Source organism: Dermacentor andersoni, chromosome 6, assembly GCF_023375885.2.
Source record: "Dermacentor andersoni chromosome 6, qqDerAnde1_hic_scaffold, whole genome shotgun sequence".
Taxonomy (NCBI): domain Eukaryota; kingdom Metazoa; phylum Arthropoda; class Arachnida; order Ixodida; family Ixodidae; genus Dermacentor; species Dermacentor andersoni.
This window is the reverse complement of record NC_092819.1, coordinates 52,885,384-52,899,649: the sequence shown is the minus strand read 5'-3', so window position 1 is coordinate 52,899,649 and position 14,266 is coordinate 52,885,384.

The window sequence follows — 14,266 nt, the reverse complement described above, 5'->3', positions numbered from 1 at the left end:
TTTTGGTCTCTTATACCGGTGTCACACGTTCACTTTTGATCGCCATCGTGCTCGAACCGGATCGAATTTCTTGATCGCGATCGACAATGACCACTGCTGCACGCTCCAAAGATTCGGATCCAGTTGGGTGAGCTCAAGGGCACCAGCTGCCGTTGGTGGGTTCAAAGTACTTATCAGATTTGTATAAGCTTGTAATATATAAACTCCATTCTTTTTTTTTTTTTGCAAGAAAATATGATTTCGTTTGTCATAGTGGGTGAGGGTATTATCGATATTATCGTCTGGTGGTCGTCTGCAACTCTCAGAAATACATGGGCGTCAGCCTATACGATTACGATCAAGAGGCTTTTGTCTATGGTTTCGGCACATTGTTTTTCTTAGTAACAATAACATGACGTCAAGAGGAATTTCGCGCAGGGACAGCCGTAGCCGTATCTCACGTGTATATGCGTCTCGAGAGTCTGCGTGGTACCAGATTGAAGGTCTCTGGTGGTACTGGTCAGTGTCTTGAACGTCCTCATTGTGAACCGGCGCTGTTCCTTCCAACGCGGCCCGTTGGCCAGAATCATGCCTGCAAGAGGAACCCGCGGTTAAGCGCTTCGCCATTACGCGATCTCAGCATAAAATAGAATCCGAGTACCAAAAAGAAAAAAAAAGGAAGAAAAAAAACTCAGTGCCCTTCCACTCTGTGAAGAAGGATGACCAGCGAAGCTGTGTATGTGGGCCCCTTAATTGTGAACTGAGCTTCCGCCACGGTTCTGCCCGGCGTTGCACTATCTTCGGGATCGGCCAACGTATGGGGAGTGGTTAACGCCCCCTTCACCTCCGCCGCGGGTCGGCCCAGCATTGCACCATGTTCGGGATTGGCCCACGTATGGTGGGAGGGGGGGGGGAGGGGTGCTTAACGCCTGCTTCACCTCCGTCGCGGGTCGGCCCGGCATTGCACTATCATGGGAATCGCCCACGTATGAGGGTGCTTAACGCCTGCTTCACCTCCGCCGCGGGTCGGCCCGGCATTGTATTATATCTGGTATCGGCCCACGTATGGGGATTTTTTCGCTTACAACAACGACACGAAATTTCACGGTAGAGGTACACAGCTTCGCTGTAAAAGAACGACGCGATCTCCTATCTCACGGTATGATTTCATCTCATTCGGTATGATTCGGTATGAGCTCACGGTATGCTTTCAGCATCATTCATCATCATTACTTACTTTTCTCTTTCTCCCCTTTCCCTTTCCGCCCAGTACAGGACAGAGGAAAGCCACTCCGTTCAACGTCTCTGCTCTTAAGTCTTCACGAACTCTCATTACATCTCTCTCTCTCTCTCTCTCTCTCTCTCTCTCTCTCGTCATGCGCTAATAACTCAACCTTGGCCAAAAGGGGCCAGGAAGAGCTACGGGAAACGAGCTTAGTCGTGGCTATAAGCAGTCTCCCCATGATCGATTTTTCATTTATTTGACAGGAAACTGTTGCCTATAATAGCGGGAAAAATGCGTTGCAAATGAAAAAGCAACGCCTGGCGCAGTGCCTTCCAAACTGGAACTACAATTGCACACAAACTGTGACAGCAAAATAGAAACGTTAATCTGATACATATAAAGAACATATGCACAAATACACAATGAATAAGGGATAAAAATACAAGCGCGCATACACATGTGAAAAACGCATACGCAATATGAACATAAAGGAGCACTCTACATATATACATTATTACATAAAAATACTCTAAACACTAGAGTTTATTCAAAAAAAAAAAGAACGATCGTTATGCAGTAGATTTGAGATGTCAGAGATTAGGCGAGATGTAATTGACTTGTCGCTTTGTCATTTTTCATATTTATGCTGAATGTCCTTCATATACTGATCGTTGCTTAAGTAACATGTAATCTGGTGATCTTGTGAACTTGTGAGCCACAGTCTGTTTTAGTTTTGTTGTTCCTGTAAGTAAGACGTCTATCCTGACGCGTCGATAACCCCAAGGCGGATGACATCATAACCTTGATTGACAGCACTGGAAATGTTATTCCAACTAATGAATGTGCGTCCGCACTTAATGATGTTTTCATGCACAACTTTTCATCAACTACAGATATTACTCTTCCATCCACGCACGACTACGATTACCAAGTAATGTTTCCCATTATCATTGGACCAGCAGGCGTCGTACCAATTATCTTTAAATCTATCTTCGGCTTCAGGACACGATCTAATAAACGCGAAATTTTTGAAAAGCACTAGCTGTTACTCTTGCATTTTTCTAGCAATGATATTCCAACAGTCGCTAGATAAGGGTTCTTTGCCTTCTGAATGGAAGGTCGGGAAGGTGATCCCACTTCATAAGTCGGGTGACAAGCATTCTCCATATAACTACCGCGCTATCTCGCTCACTGCCACTCCATGTAGAATGTTAGAACATGTACTTGCTGCTAATCTTACTAGCTTTCTTGAAATAAACGAGAAGAAAGGGGGTTAACCGAGGGGCCCGATTTTTATTAGTCATATCATAAGAAGCCAACAAACACTGACACCAAGGACAACATAGGGGAAATTACTTGTGCTTAATAAATGGAATAATGAAACGATAAATTAATGGAAATTAAAGTGGATGAAAAAACAACTTGCCGCAGGTGGGAACCGAATCCACAAGCTTCTTTCTTGAAACTAATTCATTCTTTTTCACCATCGCAACATGGTTTCCGCAAGACATATTAATGTGAAACACAACTAGCTTTATTTACGCATGAGCTAAACGTCATTATTGACCACTTTTCAACTGCTGACTGTATATTTTTAGACTTTTTGAAAGCGTTTGACAAAGTGTGCCATAACCTTCTAATGTTTAAGCTGCATCGAATTAACATTGATCCCAGATTGCTTGCATGGCTTGAGTGCTTTCTTTCTAACCGTTCACAGTTTGTCTTTGCAAATGACTCAAACTCACAAACAGAGTACAGTCCGGCGTACCTCAAGGGTCGGGACTTGGTCCCGACTTTTCTTAATTTACAAAAATGATCTACCTTCTTGTGTTTCCTCTAAAATTCATTTATTCGCCGATGATTGCGTAATATTCAGGGAAATAATATGAGACACTGATATATATCCTCTTCAATCCGACGTTAACGCTATTTCTACTTGGTGCCAATCATGGTCGATGGAATTAAATATAAAAAAATGTAAATTTATGCACGTGCCCAGAACTTCGAACCAGCTTCCTTCTTACTACGTTAATAATCTCCCGTTAGACCGTGTTTCATCCTACAAATATCTTGGTATCTATATTACTAGCAATCACTCGTGGTCCATACACGCTTCTTGCGTAATTAAAAACGCTAACCGCATGCTGTGATACCTAAAACGCAATTTCACTAAGGCACCGTCTTCCCTAAAATTAATGCTATACAAATCACTAGTGCGCTCAAATCTTGAGTACGCCGCAGCAGTTTGGGGTTCCTTTCAGAAAAACCTAATTCACTCATAAGAAATGGTGCAAAATAACTCTGCTCGTTTCGTTTTTTTTTTAATTATAATCGAACTGCCAGCATTTCTGTAATGAAATTAAACCTTGATTTGCCATTTTTAGCCTCTCGCCGTAAAGGCCTAAGACTTTCACTTTTTCATAACATATTTCATCATCCTTCCCTTCGCGATAAACTTATCTCCCCTCCTCAATACATTTCATCAAGGTTAGATCGCAATAACAAAGTTGGAATTTCGTTATGCCAAACCAACGTCATGCCTCATTCATTCCTTCCGCGTACATCTGCTGAGTGGAATCGCCTACCCGCCTCAACCGCTGCTATTGTTGACCATCAGCACTTCATGGCAGTATTAGGTAACATTGTATAAACAGGAGTGTATAATTCATGTTATTGTACTACCAATTGTATCTTATGCCACCATCACTGTCTTGTATTAGCGTAACACTGTATTACTGCATTTTATGCACCGTACTTCATATTTATTAAGCAACACTACGAGAACGCTTAGATAACATTGTATAACCGAGAGCCATCTATTTCTGTACTACTAACCATTTTGCTGCACTGTACTTTTTTTCGGTATTTGGTGTAACCACTCCCCTCTTTAATGCCCCTGGCCCTGAGGGTACACAAAATAAATAAATAAATAAATAAATAAATAAATAAACGTGCACGGTAATCGCTGAAGGTGCTGCGACGTTAGAGGAAAGATATAGATCATTATTAAGGGTAAAGCTTCCCGTTATGAACTTTGCGTTCATGCCGCAGCGCTGTCATGGTATATAGTCAGACGTCACAGGTTTCAAATTATTTTCGCAAGCTTGGGTCATTTCTGATCAGGAAAAGTTCCCGAAGCTCCCTAGGTTGAACATTTGGTTCCTTTAATTTGCAGTAGCTAGTCAGGAGCATACAGGCTGCGAAAATGCATGACGTCACACGCAGCTAGTGAGAGAACTTCAGTGTGGCGTCACCACAGTTGGTGCTCCAGTGGTGTTATTGATCAATATGGCTTAACTTCGTATTCCCTTGCCGCGTCTGAAGAGTTACCTGCCAAGCCGCTCGCACTATCGCTGGAAATATCGACTAAGCATCCGTAATGTTCGCGAGCGACTTCTAAGGTACATTATTCTTCTTAAAGCGATCCGAGTGATGATGTTTCACTGCACGGAATGTGCTACGGAATTAAACGCGACAGGGAAACTTTAAAGCAGAGCCCCGGACACACGCAATCGCTTGAGAGTGCGCTGTCAAGCCGCTACAGATCCGGGCCCGTATTTACAAAACGTTTTTACGCTATAGTAAAGTTCGAAAAACAAAAACCGTCCAACAGTGACACCGAACTTAAAATTAGCGTAGGCTGAGACCAACCAGAAATAACTTCTTACGAACAAAAAAAAAAAAAACCTTTGTGAATTCGTCCCCTGGTCACTGGTTTAGTCCCATGCCCACGGGCTTATATAAGTTAATGCTGGCAGCGCAATGCCAAAAGCAACTGCGCCACCACGGGGGGTTATTTCCAGCACTTTACTTGAAGAGGGTTTCCTCAGTCGAGTGAAGAGCAGGTGTAGTTTTCCCTGAAAGGACTCCACCACCAATGTCGCGCACCATCTGCTCGCATTTCTGCGAGAGCCATGAATTGAGGGACTCACGATCACACGCTTTCATGACACGGAATGGGACGCTGAGGAGGAGCAATTGCCAGTCTAACCGTGCCTCTGGCAATTCCCCCCAACGCCACTGCCACGATCAATGTTCATTGGGTGTTCATCGGATGTCGATGGGTGATTGGCAGATGATGCCGCGATATGCTGTGGATGTACTACTTGTTGCTCATGAGACAAGGGTGCTTTTTGAAGAAACCGTTATCGATGCTCGTTACATTCTAGTGGGTGACAGTGACATTATACCGCAGCCACACTGGCGTGCAAGGTACTATCTGCTACAACCGAGACAAACGTGCTTACTTTGAGATTTCTCGTGGACGTTGAGGGGGAATTCATGGGCCCGGTCGAGCAGGGCGTCGTTCGAGAGGGCCTCCTTTATGGAGCCGAAGTCGCACAAGAAGACCACGTACCGGAAACCGAGCTGGAGTCTACAGAAAAACCACTTGCCACTGTGTCACACGCTACAGCACAGGAGTGAAAAAGGAAGATACTCAATACAACTGGTCAGAGTATCGTTATAACGAAACCTTATATAACGAAATAATGGATAAAACAAAGTAAATGAAATTGACCTTGAAATCCTCCGAGATGTACATAGTGCAGTAAATACAATAATGGATATAACGAAAGAATTCGTATCTCTCGTTCAATTTCGTTATAACAAGGTTTTACTTACGGCGTGTTTTGTTACTGTTGTTGCTTTTAGTCTGTACAGAATTTTAAAAGATCGCCTGGGACAGATAGCATAATTCTAGTTCTCTCGAGCGGCATTACCCAAACTGGCGGACGTTACTCGCACTAAAAAATGGAAACCTACAATCTACTAATTAAAGATAACTAATTCACATTTCTAATTAATTACTTTACGGCACACATTGCAATTTACAAATTGTGGCCGGAATTTTAAAGGCAGTGCGTACCCTCCGTAATCCGAATGTACTCACGAATCTACTCTCGACGACCCGACGCGGAAGCCCTGCAGCTATGGCGAGGACGAGGTCGCGGGTTCGGTCCAGGCCGCGCGGCTGCAATCCGATAGGGGCGGGACGCTCGCGCAACCTGTACTGCTCGCTCATTAAAGGACCCCAGGTGGACAAAATTAATCCGGACGCCCATCTCTACGGCGTACTACAGAATCAGGTACATGATTTTTTTTGCACATAAAACCAAATAATCTAATTATAATTTTAATTTTTCGGAGCTCTCCATGGACAGAATGTGATCAACTTGTTCCAATTTTCTTTCGTGCAGAACGGTGTTTCGGTTTTCTGCTGCTAAATTATCTTTACGAACTTTAAAAAAAAAAAAAGAAGGCGAAGAAGAAGAAAAAGAAAACGTACTTTTGCTATAGGAACATATTATATATACTTTTGTTTTCTCTTGCTTGAATGACAGTATACGTAATATCGTTTTGAACCTTCCTCGCTTCAAATTATGCAACAAAATTATAGATTTATAAATTTAATACGTGAACACACATGTGAAGTCTGCCCCACTCTTGGCCGACCACCGTGAATGGACATGCTCCAAACTCATCAAGGTCACCATCGTCATCAACCTACCCGAACACGTTGCCGTATTTCTCCTTGAGCGTCTCGATGTCCCGATGTCCGTGCTCGGTCATGAAGGGCAGGTAGCCGAGGAGAGGCAGGCCTCGCGGTCCAGGGGGCAGATCGGGTCGAAACATTCTCCGCAGCGAGAACCACAGGTAATGCAGCAGCGGTGCCGCGAGTGCGACGATGAGCGCCGTGATCGCGATCTCCCACGTCACCGCCTCCGGCATGATTGAAGCTGGAGCAACTCTTGGCGCAGCGATTATAGCTACAGGTTCGACGAGTCGTCGACTGCGAGGCACAAACCCCGCTGCTAACCAGCTCAATTCATATGTTTATAATCAACGAGCTCAGCGGAGCAAGCGGTCTTGAACGCAGTATGGAGAACACAGAAGTATACGTTTGGGAGCAAGGGCGGGGGAAGGGGGGAGGGCAGGAGAGACGCTCTTTTGCGGGCGAGGGTAGAGTGCGGCACTTGATGCCAATGTTAGCCGGGTACGCGACCTGTATACGAGCGGATAGTTATTTCCGCAAGCGTTAATAAAACTGGGCTCCGGCGTTCTGTTCGGCTTATACGTTTCCGTTTGCGACTCACTCATTAAAAGTCACAGCTATGTAGCCAAGCATTATGAAAAAGAGCAAAGAAAGAAAGAGCAGATCACTCGTATTCGCGCAAACATTCAGTTGAATGCCCATGTTAGCACAAGCCTCGCGCACTCCCCCCCCCCCTCCCTCCCCAACCCCACTCGTATACGTTCGCTTGTTTCAAACGGATGCATGCACACTTTCTCTTTGCGGAGGGTGTTGTGCCCGTGTGACATGCAACGTTTCATCTGCGGAGGTTACTGATCACGCCCTTTCGTGCGACGTCCCAGATATTGCACGAGCTCGAAGCCCTCGATCAAACTCGCAGTCGACCAAATACATGGCATAGATTCGTACCACGACAGCGTCCGAGATACACCGACCGGTGGTAATTGTAACTTGTAATAAGAAGGAGGGGGGGGGGTGTAATTGGATATCGCTGGAAGAAGCCTTCGTCCTGCAATTGACATAAATAAAACTATGATGATGATGATTATGAAATACAAACATTAGGTTGTACGAGAGAGAGGGGAAACCGAGCGTCTACATTTTCTGCTTCTTTTTTTTTTTTCGACCATATAAAGCCGACATGCAATGGGTTCATTGGCATTCTTTTGGCTCCGTTGTATATTGGGTTTATACTAGACAACGTCGATCCGTTAGCGACATTAGAAGATAGTTTTAGATTAGGGGGCCCCAAAGCCTTGCGTCCCCCTAATCTAAAAAGAACTATTCTATTATGGGCGAGCATGAGTGCGGCACTTGATGCCACAGTCATGCACGCGCGCGACCTTGCCGAAGGATATCTGTAGTTAAACCCGGCTCCAGCGTTCTGCTCGGCAAGCTGTTCCCGTTACCCTCTCTCCTGTAAAGGCCACAGATGTGTAGCAGTATGTAGTTGAATGTGATACAAAAAAAAGAAGATAAGAAACAGGTATATGTCTCAGATCTGCGCAAACATTTAGCATACCGCACGTCTTAGTGAAAAGCCCTCCCTCCCCCATTACCTCCCTCGTGTGTTCGGTTGGTTTCAGATGGCCAATTCGATCGCTAACGTGGGCCGATGCCGAAGATAGTGCAATGCCGGGCCGAGCCACGGCGGAACTTCAGTTCGCCATTAAGGGGCCCACATACACAGCTTCGCTGGTCATCCTTCGCAGAGTGGAAGGGCATTGAATTTTTTTTTTAATGCGCTTCTTACCGCTCACTTCCCATTAAAGGGCCCCTGAAACGGTTCGGACAAATTTTGTAGACGCGTAGCGTACAGCTTAAGTAGAACATTCGCACCACAATTTAAGTGAAGCGTTACGTATTAATGGAGCTACAAGCGATTACAAGTTTCCCTCCTCCCTAGCCATGCTTTTCCTCCTCAACTAGTTCGCCGAGCGAGCGGGGCTAAGGTCCGCCTTCACTGGTTTTGCGTCACGATGCGACGTCACATCGCCCACTTCCGGTTGTTTTGGAGCCCGCCCCCGCCCGCGCGAAACTTCTCCGCTAGCCGCTTGGCCGTCGACCCCAGGCGAGAGCTATCGAAGCAGCGTGCGTTGCGAGCATTCTGTCGTAGCGCCGAACGTGTCTGGTATTACGCTAATCACACACTAGCCGAACGTTTCGGCGGAACAGTGGTGGTGTAAACTCAAGCGTATGAAGGAACTTTAGCGTAGACGTACGTGAGCTGCCTGATCGGTCCCCGCGGTCCAGCCACCCGTTGGCGCAGAGCTTAACCAGCCAAAGAAAAAGCTGATATTGCTCTAACCAAGTGTAAAACATTTTAAACAGAAAAAAAAACGTGTTAACAACGATTGCACTCCTGCGAAAAATTTACATCAGCAGCAAAGAAGAATACATTTTGTTACTGCTACTGTGTGTGGTTGAGCTCTATGCCACCAGATGGCTGCACTGTGCAGACCATTCACATTTGCGCTTCTGTTCATTCTCTGAAACGACACGCAAGGGGACACGGCCAGGTCCTGTCCCTTTGCGCTTGCGTTTACCCTAATACCGGACTCGCGAAACGCTATTGCGTTAGTAATCTTCCGGTGTTAAGTGACGGCCGCAAACGCGCAAATCCTGGCGCCGATTCGATAGCGGCAGTCTGATGAGCTGCAGCCAGTCCGCTCGTCTACTGGCTTGCAGAGGGATACGATGTCGCAGCTTGACATATTGCCAGTCGCTACAGTTGCAGTCCACAACGCAACAAAGTCGAATCATAGCTCTCGCGAAAAGACAGACCGACACTGACGGCGGAGCTCTCGTCAGACGGAGCACGTTGTAACACAAGCAGACGACACTTGCTGTGTGCCGGAAGTACTTAAGTGTACTAAAAATTGTTCTTGTGCATTCCCTTTATGTTACTTTCTCTTTTTAAAAACAAACTAACTAACATTCCAACTATTACGAACATCATTTGTTTACCATGAAGTTGGAAAAATTATCGATCACGCGCCCTGGTCAGCCAATCGGATAGCTCGCCCCACTGACGTCATATGGGTGATTTGCATCATATGGGTAGGGGCGGGTTAAAATTCCGCCGAGCAGTGTGCTGCGATCGGCAGCGACGTGCATTTTTAAAACCTTATAATAAATTACATGCTTTACGCGGAGCACTTAGATGTGTCAATTAATGATCAGAACGACCTACTCTAACCACTCAGTACGTTTGTAGAAAATCGCCAAATCGTTTCAGGGTCCCTTTAAAGTGAACTTGCCAGTATCCAGCATGAACAAGTTCACAGACCAAAGCGTCATGACATTAGCCGGGCGGCGAGGGCGGCGAGGGCGGGCGAGCGTCTCAGTACGCGTTTTATGCTACACTCACCGAACATCGCAGTCCCGACGCCGTAGCAGAAATGTTCCTCGCGTCTGTGCTTGCTGCATACCCGAGTTGTAGCCGACGGCTGTTTGCCGGTTCCAAGTTTCGCGAGCCAAGCTTCACGCAGCTTCTTGTCCTGCGGCTACGTGTCAATAAGTCTGACACCGGGCTCCGTTGCGTACGTCCGGCACTGCGGCACCGAGCAATAATAGCCCACCATGATGCACTCCTCCAAAGGCAGCCACTACCTATTATAGTGCTTTCAAATGCTGTCAAGCAGACACCCTAGGCGGGAAAGCTTCACCACTTAATCAGAACCGCAGCGCAGGTGGGACTTTATACGTTCGATTTGAGCTCGCTCGGCGCGGCCGCTGTGTCCACGTGATCCCTCATGCCACGTCACGCCGACAGTGGCGCCAGCTTTTCCAGTGGTCGAGCTCGCCCCGAATACCGCGATAGGACCTGATGTATACCTTACGGAGCGTATCGTATCACGCGTTCCAGACAGACGGACAGATTTCCCATGGAAGTAGCTCTCGAATATTTACGCTTCAAAACAGTGCTGCTATTGGCCACGCTTCGGTGCACAAAATTGTCAGTAACCGCAATATCAAACAGGTTTGTCAATGTGCGCTGGCGATGCGAAGTTGCGCACTTTGTATAGAGAGAAGCATGGCGGGAGTGCCAACAGTTACTAGAACAGCGTCCTCCTTTCCACTTTGTTTCTGACGGCGGCCGCCACGGATCGCACATAGCAGGCTTCGATGCTATCTGACACGCGCTCCTGTGTTCCCGCTCGAATTGCTCACGATAGTACATCCTGAAGAGGCACACAGGGCAACTGCAGGTGACGGCCCTGTGCTTACGGCTTCGCGGCAGCAGATCCACCGCCTGTGGTGGAACAGACGTCATGGTTGGGAGTCCGCAATGGCGAATACAGTTGAAACTCGATTTAGCGAAGCGATGGCCGCGCTCGAATGATTTCGTTAGATCGGTAAGTTTGTAAAATCGAGAAAGTCATTTGTCGGTTCTTCGAAATAAAAGCTTGTAACGTAGCAACACGCAAAAGCTACCGCGGCATTGTATTCACCCCTAATCCAGCCATCTGTCGCATAAACAACGAAATGGCGAAAGCAACCACCACCGCCCCCCCCCCCCCCCCCTACCGAGGTGGTGTTGAGTCCGCTGTTCCGAGCATGGGCGCGCCGTGCAGCCTCGTCAAAATAAAGCTAGGGCCGTGACTAGGGCGCCTAGATGTTTTAACGCAACATTTTTAGAGTTCAAACTCGAAGAAAACCCCGTCTGTGTCAAAATTAGAAAGAAATCTCCACTTTTTTTAAGTCATCTATTTCAGGAAAACTTTGTTAAATCGAGTTCGGCGAAGTTTCGTAAATTCGGGGTTGATAACAACATTGAACCCTGTGGGTTCAATGTTCTCCTTAGTCCTTGTCCTTAGCACGGTAAACAAAATCGCTGCTCGAGCTTGCCTCCACAAAGAATGTAAGTGTCGTAATTAGAAAGCTAATTGAACATGCGCTTCGAACTGACGACCTACCGGTCTCGAGCGCAATGCTCTGGCGCGACGCCACCGAAACAAAAAGAAAATTTTTTCTTTATTGCAATATGTAATAAAAGACACCTTTAAAGATATAGCATGAACACAACCCACCTGCCTGTATAGTGTAAGACTGGTTGCAATTACTCATGGACTTTTAAGTGTGTCAAAGACATCCGATATATAAAGCAGGTCCTCTTCAACCCCTCGGTGTTTCAGCACATCCCTGGGTTTCTCACGTTGTCAACAAAATGAGTGTTAACTAATCGTGCTTGGGGCTCAGTGTTTCGATTATCCATACGTGACCTCCAAATGCTATAAAGGGCGAGAAGTGTAAAGACATCACACGCTATCTGATTGAGCAGGTAGAAATCGTATCTTTATTTTATTTTCAGATGCTGCAGCCCTATTCAGGGCTATTGCAGGAGTGGAGTACAGTAAACATAAGAAACAAGAACAAAGGCAGTTGAACATAATAGGTAACAGAAAAAACAACAAGGGGAAGCAATCTTATCGCTTTAGTGCTTCTACAAAATCACGCAGTGTCAATTCACGAACAGAACCGGGTAATTGATTCCAGCAGTCGACAACTCTCGGGAAATAACTGCGTTTAAGGAAATAAGTGATCACCGTATGCCGTGTACATTTATCTATTGGAAGGTCCTTCTGCACTGTTCTTTGAAAGACAGCCCAATATAAGACAGCATCCCAACAGTCAATGAAAACCTGTTCCACTGTCTCTGGTTTCCTGCATGGATTACAATTTAGTCCTCGCGGCACAATCATACCTCGTTGTTCGAGCCATGTCTTCTTTTTTTTTTTGGCAGCGTGCCAGTGTGTGACTAAAAGAAAAACGTTTCGACGCCTGAAAGCACCGAGGTGATTTGGACGCGTATCAGGACAGCGCCTTCCTAGTTTTGTCTGACAGATGTATAAAAAGACGGACCGGAAACATGGGCGTCTGCAGAAAGCTTTCCGGGCGTTGGGGGAGGGGGGGGGAGGAGCAACGTATTTAAGAACTCCCCCCCCCCTCTTTCCTCGGAAAGGTGCGTGCCCGCACGAGTAAGCAAGTAACTAAGGCTTTACTGCTTCTTAAGAAAGAACAGAAGATTCTCGCGCCTTAGTCTTAGCGCTTTTCGTGAAAGAAACATCAATTGTCAGCGTCCCCGCCGCCTTTACCCCTGTTTCGATCGCTATTGGAAGCAATAAAGCTGAAGTAATAAAAGAGAAGTGACCATGCCAGCGGGTGTTTCGTATATCAGCCGATGAAAAGTGATCTGAAAGCACGCATGGAAAACCTTTGATCATTTTGGCGTTGTGCAAGGACGTTGTACGTCCTGTGTGTTTATAGCGCTCTAAGTTTCTATAATAATGCAAGATTACGTCCCTGGTTTAGCAAACAGAGAGGTATAGCAGGCCAGTGTTATCGGTCCCGGTATGTGTAACCGGCGCGGCGATGTCACCATAATGCGCAGACGCGTCGTGAACGGCACAGTGCGCATGCGCAATATAACCCACTTCATAGTTGCTGTCATCTCATGCTGTGTCAGCAGAAAAGAAGGGGGCGTGGTAGTTATAGCTACTTCTTTGTTGAAGTCGACCTTTTTTTCTGCATATCTGGATTGGGAGGCCGCCGTTGCCCCCTGCAGACTATAGAACGGCCAACTTCACTGCTTGTCACAGAAAGGTCATCAACAGCCGCTACAGCGACGAAGACTTATCCGTTCGCGTGCGCTTCACGAACCGTCGAGTGCCCATTGATTCTGGCTTGGCGCTCAGCCGGTCAGGCGTGTACACTGTAAAATAATTTACACCCTTAAAAGTGAAAAGGGGTGTGAATGTGTCTATAACTCACACCCTTAAAGTGTGATTTATATAAATCACACCCTAAGTGTGTGTGTTATGGACATATTTACACACTTTTTCACTTTCAAGGGTTAAATTATTTTAGATAACACCCCAAGGGTGTAAGTTATAGACACATTTACACCCTGTTCCCATTTAAGGGTGTAAATTATTTCAAAAAACACCCTAAGTGTGTGAGATAGACACATTTACACCCCTTTTCACTGATAAGGGTGTAAATTATTTTAAATAACACCATAAGGGTGTCATATCATGAGAAGCCAACAAACACTGACACCAAGGACAACACAGGGGAAATTACTTGTGCTTAATAAATGAAATAAAGAAACGATAAATTAACGGAAATTAATGTGGATGAAAAAGCAACTTGCCGCAGGTGGGAACCGAACCCACAACCTTCGCATTTGGCGTGCGATGCGAGATGTGAAGGAAATGCGAATGCGAAATAACACCCTAGGGGTGTTAGTTATAGACACATTTACACACATTTCCACTTTTAAGCGTGTAAATTATTTTAAATAACACCCTAAGGGTGTGGGTTATAGACACATTAACAGCCTTTTCCACTTTTAAGGGTGTAAATTATTTTAAATAACACCCTTACTCTAAGAAAAGTTTGCACCCTTTGGAGTGTGTCTCTGCCACACAACAATAATCGTCATCTGCCTTTATGCGTTTCCTTTCTTGAAAACGCCGCGCCCGCTACTTTGCTGTCAGGAATGCTATGTCATGCTGATAACGCGC